The sequence below is a fragment of the Coregonus clupeaformis genome, chromosome 14 (genome assembly GCF_020615455.1).
Source record: "Coregonus clupeaformis isolate EN_2021a chromosome 14, ASM2061545v1, whole genome shotgun sequence".
Lineage (NCBI taxonomy): Eukaryota > Metazoa > Chordata > Actinopteri > Salmoniformes > Salmonidae > Coregonus > Coregonus clupeaformis.
Window position 1 is genome coordinate 23,141,210 of NC_059205.1, and position 8,790 is coordinate 23,149,999.

General features: G+C 49.0%; 1 long non-coding RNA gene across 1 annotated transcript; it reads left to right on the plus strand.

Moving 5' to 3' along the window:
- Nucleotides 1-848: 848 nt before the first annotated feature.
- LOC121581615 lies at nt 849-1,437 on the plus strand. The gene is made up of 3 exons (XR_006003239.1): nt 849-998; nt 1,174-1,218; nt 1,380-1,437. It is a non-coding gene; the product is annotated as an uncharacterized LOC121581615 (long non-coding RNA).
- Nucleotides 1,438-8,790: the final 7,353 nt, after the last annotated feature.

Genomic DNA, 8,790 nt, shown 5'->3' on the forward strand with positions numbered 1-8,790 from the left:
GAGCTCTGTCAGAGTGACCATCAGGTTCTTGGTCACCTCCTTGACCAAGGCCCTTTTCCCCGATTGCTCAGTTTGGCCAGGCGGCCAGCTCCAGGAAGAGTCTTGGTGGTTCCAAACTTCTTACATTTAAGCATGACGGAGGCCAATGTGTTCTTGGGGAGCTTCAGTGCTGCAGAAATGTTTTGGTACCCTTTCCCAGATCTGTGCCTTGACGGACAATTCCTTCGACCTCATGGCTTGGTTTTTGCTCTGACATGCACTGTCAACTGTGGGACCTTGTATAGACAGGTGGGTGCCTTTCCAAATCATGTCCAATCAATTGAATTTACCACAGTTGGACTCCAATCAAGTTGTAGAAACATCTCAAGGATTATCAATAGAAACAGGATGCACCTGAGCTCAATTTTGAGTCTGACAGCAAAGAGTCTGAATACTTATGTAAATAAGGTATTTCTATTTTTTGTTGTATTTTTTTGCAACAATTTTTAAAAACCTGTTTTTTCTTTGTCATTATGGGATATTGTGTGGAGCTTGATGAGGATTTTGTATTTATTTAATCCATTTCAGAATAAGGCTGTAACGTAACAAAATGTGGGAAAAGTCAAGGGGTCTGAATACTTTCCGAATGCACTGTATATATTTCTATATTTATCCCACAGGGATGGTCTGCCACGTCTGATGCACCCAGAGTTCAAGTCTTTCCCTTCAAAGACCGTGAGTGTCCTTCAACTTCTATTAGACTGAATGTTTTATTAGTTGGTTGGTTGATTGACTGTGAAATTTGCTATATTGTCAGTGCATTGCTTTTGACCGCGCCGCTTCTTTTCTCCAAAGGTCTGGAGGAGTTGTGGTCCGGCATTAACTTTGACCCGGTGGAGGAGGCTTTGTCATGGGAACCAGTGTGTCCTGTTGCCGTGGTGATCTCACTGTGCCAAAAACGAGGGGATGATGAGTGTGACGATCTGGCTGGTTCATCACAGACCCTCAGCAGGGAAAAGGTTAGGTGCCTCAATCAATCAATTAGTAAATCAATCAGCTGTACCTCTTTGAACTCCTTCACAGTTAATATGCTGTTTCAAAGACAAAAGACTGATATGACCAAGGCTATATCACCAGATGACTGTTTTAAAATAACTATTATAGATTAAAGTCCTCATTTAACTTTCCTTTCAGATAACATTCTCCAGAGTGGATCCACACCCACAGCTTTGTATGAAGGTAAGACATCACCTTTGCCTGTGGCGTCTTCAATGACTGAATGCATTATCTTTCTAAGAAGTCCTATTTACTATCTGAACATGCCGGTACATCTCCCCTTTGAGTATGCAGAACAAATTAATCTAACAAATGCATGCTCCTGGCTGTTGTTTTATCTACAGTTTACCACAGATTCTGGATCCTGGATCCGGTGCCCCTTTGCAGATGGGAATTTCCAAGGTAATAGCGCTCTGTAAATAGTGTGCATATAATTATCATGAGTAATCCATCTGAAGTTGTGAATGATGTGCTTTTAAGTGGAAAAGGGTGCCACAGCTTGCACATCAGTCAAACCCATGACACCCCAAGGATAAGAAACCTCCAACGCTCTAGTATCAGTCTTTACACTAATGCAATATTATGGCAGACCTGGATTAAAATGTCATTTTATTGAACTTGTCTGGCACAATGAACCAATGGAATAGTACCAGATGGCACTCCAGGCAGGCTGAATCAAACGCTCAAAATTTTTGGAAAGAAAACAAATACTTTTTGAACCCAGGTCCGTTATCTAGTATTGCCAGTATAGAGTACCACAGTATGAGTCGTTTTTCCACCATACATTTTTCCCATAGGGGATTTTAGAAACACCTAAAATAAGAGCTGCGTTTCGTGTAGGCTTGCCCTGGCGTGACGTTTAGATAACTGTGTAAATCTCTCTAGGACAAGGTGACTTTTATCAACATACAGTGAGCACCATAATTCATTGTTATTTTGGTTCTGTACTCTAGCACTTTGAGTTTGAAAGGATACAATGACAATGAGGGTGAAGCGCAGACTGTCAGTTTTAATTTGAGGGTATTTTCATACATATCGGAAGAACCGTTTAGAAATGACAGCACCTTTTGTACATGGTCCCCCCATTTTAAGGTACTACAAGGATTTGTTAAATTGGCTTCACAGTCGTTAGGCAGGTGTATTCATTTGTGTCATTAGTGAATGCAGGAGAGCTGTTGATGAATAGTATTGATTCTAGACTTTGCTATTGCCATTGGAGGTTGTTGTTGGGGTGAAATAACATGAGGAAGACAGCAGTGTCGATGCAAATGAAGCTGGCCGTCATAAGGCTCAGAAATTAAAATCAATCAATCAGGAACATTGCAAAAACCCTGGCCATGCCCAAGTCAACAATTTGGTTCATCATTAACAAGAAAAAACAACTGGTGAACTAAATTATGTCAAAAGACCCGGTAGACCGAGGAAGACCACTGTAGTGGATGACCGGAGAATACTCTCTATGGTGAAGAAAACCCCCTTGACAACAGCCCAACAGATCAAAAACACTCTCCTGGATGCAGGTGTAGATGTGTCAAAGTCTACCATACGTAGAAGACTTGTCACGGATTCAGCCGAGGCTGCCCCTCCTCTTTGCTCGGGCAGGCTTCGGCGTTCGTCGTCACTGGAGTACTAGCTACTACCGATCCATGTATCTATGTTTGACTTGTTTTGTCTTCATTGGTCACACCTGTTTCCCATTATGTAGTTATGTCTTCCCTATTTCACCCTCTGTCTCACACTGTGTGTTGTGCATGTTTGTTCATGTTTTGGTTGTCGTTAGTGTGCGGGTTTGTTCCCTCCCTGCGTGGAGGTTTTGTTTCATACTTTTACCTACGAGTAAAGTACGTTTTTTGATTAGCTCTGTGTCCTGCGCCTGACTTCGCCTACCGCATTACACTGACGCCTTGACATGGAGTCAGCAGGTACAGCAATGCCAGCCGGATCAATGGAGGAACGCGTCCAACAACAAGCGGCCATGATCCAGGCTCTCGGCACCGCTATGGAACGGGTGGTTAATACCATGGAACAATGGGAGAGAGGCGGTATCCCTATACCTCCTCCAATTACACCACCACCAACACTGCTGTCCACCTCTTCACCATCTGGGTCCAGTGGGATTCGGCTCTCGCTCCCGAGGGCATATGACGGTACAGCTGCCGGGTGTCAGGGTTTTCTGCTCCAGGTAGAGCTCTACCTGGCAACCATCCACCCGGCTCCCTCGGGATACGAGAGCGTGTCCGCCCTCATCTCCTGTCTGTCCGGTAAAGCGCTTGAGTGGGCCAATGCCGAGTGGGGGGGAATAGACGCCGCAACTGTAAGCTATGCAGAGGTTACCCGCCGCTTTAGGGCGGTATTCGATCATCCACCAGAGGGGAAAGCGGCGGGTTAGCATCTATTACACCTCAGACAGGGGAAGAGGAGCGCGCTGGACTTTTGCACTGGACTTTCGGACTCTGGCTGCCAGCGCAGGATGGAATGAGAGGGCCCTCATCGACCACTACCGTTGCAGCTTAAGGGAGGACGTTCGTCGAGAACTGGCCTGCAGGGACACCAACCTAAACCTGGACCAACTGGTGGATATGTAAATCCGACTGGATAACCTGTTGGCCACTTGCGGACGTTCGGATCAGGGGCCGTCCATTCCATCCCCCAGCACCTCCGACCCTACCCCTACGGAGCTTGGAGGTGCTGCTATGAGGGAGACCGGTAGAGGGGCCGTCCCCTGCACCAACTGTGGCCGCAGAGGACACACTGCTGGTCGGTGCTGGGGAGGGTCTTCTAGGAGTCGAGGCAGTAGGCAGAGCACTGGTGGATCGTTTCAGGTGAGTAGGCACCCAACTCATCCAGAGCTCCCTGTTGCGCATATGTGTATAGGTGTTGTATTTCCCGAGTTTTCTTCTCATTCCCAGCATAAGGCGCTAGTAGATTCAGGCGCAGCTGGGAACTTTATTGATCGTCAGTTTACCCGTAGGCTAGGGATTCCTATTGTGCCAGTTGATGTGTCCTTCCCTATATATGCCCTAGATAGTCGCCCTTTAGGGTCAGGTCTGATTAGGGAGGTCACAGCGCCACTCTGGATGAAGACCCAGGAGGGGCATGAGGAAACAATTAGTCTATATCTGATTGATTCTCCTGCGTTTCCAGTGGTGTTGGGGCTTCCCTGGTTAACCTCTTATGACCCCACTATTTCATGGCAACAGAGGGCTCTCAAGGGATGGTCAAGTCAGTGCTCGGGGAGGTGTGTAGGTGTTTCCATAGGGGCAACTACGGTGGAAAGTCCAAACCAGGTTCCCACCATGCACATTCCACCTGAATATGCCGATTTGGCTCAATTACCACCCCATCGACAGGGGGATTGTGCGATAAACCTCCAGGTAGGTGCTGCGCTTCCCCGGAGTCATGTGTATCCTCTGTCACAGGAAGAGACGGCGGCTATGGAAACATATGTCACCGAATCACTGAGGCAAGGATACATTCGGCCTTCCACTTCCCCTGTGTCATCGAGTTAATTTTTTGTGAAGAAGAAGGATGGTGGCTTACGCCCGTGCATTGACTACCGTGGTCTTAATCAGATCACAGTAAAATACAGCTATCCACTACCTCTGATTGCGAGTATGACGGAGTCATTGCACAGGGCGTGCTTCTTCACGAAATTGGATCTCAGGAGCGCGTACAACCTGGTGCGTATCCGGGATGGAGATGAGTGGAAGACAGCATTTAATACCACATCTGGGCACTATGAGTACCTCGTCATGCCATACGGATTGATGAATGCTCCATCAGTCTCCCAATCTTTTGTTGATGAGATTTTCAGGGACCTGCACGGACAGGGTGTAGTGGTGTATATTGATGACATTCTCATATACTCCGCTACACGGGCCGAGCATGTGTCCCTGGTGCTTGGTCGACTGTTGGAGCATGACCTGTATGTGAAGGCGGAGAAATGTCTGTTCTTCCAAGAGTCCGTCTCCTTCCTAGGACACCGCCTGTCCGCGTCAGGTGTGGAGATGGAGATTGACCGCATTTCGCCCGTGTGTAATTGACCGACTCCAACCATGGTGAAGGAGGTGCAGCGATTCTTGGGTTTTGCCAACTACTACCGGAGGTTTATCCGGGTCTTTGGTCAGGTAGCGGCTCCCATTACCTCCTTGCTAAAGGGAGGACCGGTGAGTATACAGTGGTCAGCTGAGGCGGACAGGGCTTTTGGTCATCTGAAGGACCTGTTTACCTTGGCTCCGGTGCTGGCTCATCCGGATCCTTCCTTGGCATTCCAGGTTGAGGTGGACGCGTCCGAGGCTGGGATTGGAGCTGTACTGTCTCAGCACTCGGGTACGCCACCAAAACTCCGCCCCTGTGCTTTCTTTTCTAAGAAGCTCAGTCCGGCGGAGCGCAACTATGATGTGGGGGACTGGGAGCTGTTAGCTGTGGTTAAAGCTCTGAAAGTGTGGAGGCATTGGCTTGAGGGGGCTAAACACCCTTTTCTCATTTTGACTGACCATCGTAATCTGGAGTACATCCGGGCGGCGAGGAGGTTGAACCCTCGCCAGGCAAGGTGGGCCATGTTCTTCACTCGTTTTGTGTTTACTCTCACTTACAGACCAGGTTCCCAGAAGGAGAGGTCCATTGAGCCCACTCCCATACTTCCGGCGTCGTGTCTGGTGGCACCGGTGGTGTGGGAGGTTGACGCGGACATCGAGCGGGCGTTACGTACTGAGCCCACTCCCCCCCAGTGTCCAGAGGGTCGGATGTACGTGCCGCTTGAGGTTCGTGATCGATTGATCTATTGGGCTCACACGTCACCCTCCTCTGGTCATCCTGGCATCGGTCGGACATTGCACTGTCTTAGTGGGAAGTACTGGTGGCCCACTTTAGCCAAGGACATGAGGGTTTATGTTTCCTCCTGCTTGGTGTGCGCCCAGTGTAAGGCACCTGGACACCTGCCCAGAGGGAAATTACAACCCCTACCTGTTCCACAATGGCCGTGGTCCCACCTATCGGTGGATTTTGTGACAGACCTTCCCCCCTCACAAGGAAACACCACGATCCTGGTCGTTGTGGATCGGTTTTCCAAGTCCTGCCGTCTCATTACAATGCCTGGTCTCCCTACAGCCCTACAAACTGCTGAGGCCCAATTTAAACACGTCTTCCGGGACTACGGGGTACCTGAGGATATTGTGTCGGATCGGGGTCCCCAATTCACCTCAAGGGTCTGGAGGGCGTTCATTGAACGTCTGGGGGTCTCGATCAGCCTTACCTCAGGTTTTCACGCCGAGAGTAATGGTTAGGTGGAGAGAGTTAACTAGGATGTGGGTAGGTTTCTGCGGTCCTATTGCCAGGACTGGCAGGGGGAGTGGTCGGGTTACATCCCCTGGGCAGAGATGGCCCAAAACTCACTCCGCCACTCCTTTACTAACCTTACTCCTTTCCAGTGTGTTAGGTTATCAGCCGGTCCTGACATCTTGACATCAGAGCCAGATCGAGGCTCCTGCGGTGGATGAGTGGTTTCGGTGCTCGGAAGAGACCTGGAACGCTGCTCATGTGCACCTGCAGCGGGCCATCAGGCGACAAAAGGCGAGTGCCGATCGCCACCGCAGTGAGGCCCCGGTGTATGCACCGGGGGACCGGTTCTGGCTCTTGACCCGAAACCTGCCCCTTTGCCTGCCCTGCCGGAAGCTGGGTCGGCGGTTTGTGGGGCCATTTAAAGTCCTGAGGAGATTGAACGAGGTTTGTTATAGGTTACAGCCTCCTCTTAATTACCGTATTAACCCCTCATTCCATGTGTCTCTCCTCAGGCCGGTAGTAGCTGGTCCACTCCAGGAGTCTGAGGTACGGGAGGTTCCTCCGCCCCCACTGGACATCGAGGGGGCACCGGCGTACTCGGTCCGTTCCATCCTGGATTCGAGGCGTCGGGTGGTGGGCCTGCAATATCTCGTGGAGTGGGAGGGGTACGGTCCGGAGGAACGGTGCTGGGTCCCAATGAGGGACATCCTCGATCCCTCCATGTTGAGGGATTTCCACCGTAGTCATCCGACTCGCCCTGCTCCGCGTCCTCCTGGCCGTACCCGGGGGGGGGGGTGTACTGTCACGGATTCAGCCGAGGCTGCCCCTCCTCCTTGCTCGGGCAGGCTTCGGCGTTCTTTGTCACTGGAGTACTAGCTACTACCGATCCATGTATCTATGTTCGACTTGTTTTGTCTTCATTGGTCACACCTGTTTCCCATCATGTAGTTATGTCTTCCCTATTTCACCCTCTGTCTCACACTGTGTGTTGTGTGTGTTTGTTCATGTTTTGGTTGTTGTTAGTGTGCAGGTTTATTCCCTCCCTGCGTGGAGGTTTTGTTTCATACTTTTACCTACGAGTACAGTACGTTTTTTGATTAGCTCTGTGTCCTGCGCCTGACTTCGCCTACCGCATTACACTGACGCCTTGACAAGACTACACCAGCAGGACTACAGAGGGTACACTACAAGATGCAAACCACTGATAAGCCTGAAGAACAGAAAGGCGAGATTACAGTTTGCTAAAAAGCACATAAAAGAGCGCCAAGAGTTCTGGAAAAAAGTATTGTGGACAGATGAGACAAAGATTAACATGTACCAGAGTGATGGAAAGAGGAAAGTGTGGAGAAAAAAAAGAAATGACCATGATCCAAAGCATACCACCTCATCCGTGAAACTTGGTGGAGGGGGTGTTATGGCTTGGGCCTGTATGGCTGCCAGTGGAACAGGCTCACTTCATCGATGATGTGACTGCAGACAGAAGTAGAACAATGAATTCTGAAGTCTACAGAAATATTTTATCTGCTCAGATAAAACCAAATGCCTCCAAACTCAATGGATGGCACTTCATCATGCAACAAGACAATGACCCTAAACATACTGCTAGAGCAACGAAGGGGTTTTTGATGGCCAAAAAGTAGAAAATCCTTGAAAGTCCCCGAAACAAGCAGGAACTGAAGATGGCTGCAGTATAGGCCTGGCAGAGCATCACCAGGGAAGATACCCAGCGTCTGGTGATGTCGATGCATCGTAGACTTCAAGCAGTCATTGCATGCAAAGGATCTGCGACCAAATATTAACAATGATTACTTTATTCTACATTATGTTAAACTGTCCAATGTTTTTTGATGCCCGAAAATGGGGGGGGGGACCATGTACAAAAGCTTCATTCATTTCTGAACGGTTCATCCGATATGTATGAAAATACCCTAAAATTAAAGCTGACAGTCTGCACTTCACCCTCATTGCCATTGTATCCTTTAAAACTCAAAGTGCTAGAGTACAGAACCAAAATAACGGTCACTGTCCAATGAATTATGGTGCAGACTTTATATGCCTGTATTTCATTTACATTTTAGTCATTTAGCAGACGCTCTTATCCAGAGCGACTTACAGTTAGTGAGTGCATACATTTTATTTTTTTATACTGCCCCCCCGTGGGAATCGAACCCACAACCCTGGTGTTGCAAACGCCATGCTCTACCAACTGAGCTACATCCCTGCCGACCATTCCCTCCCCTACCGTGGACGATGCTGGGCCAATTGTGCGCCGCCCCATGGGTCTCCCGGTCACGGCCGGCTACGACAGAACCTGGATTCAAACCAGGATCTCTAGTGGCACAGCTAGCACTGCGATGCAGTGCCTTAGACCACTGCGCCACTCATTGTAGTTTTCCTATTAACCCCACAAAAATGAAATGCTAATTAGCTGTTAATGTGGCTATCATAAAAAACTACAAATACATTGATGATCTG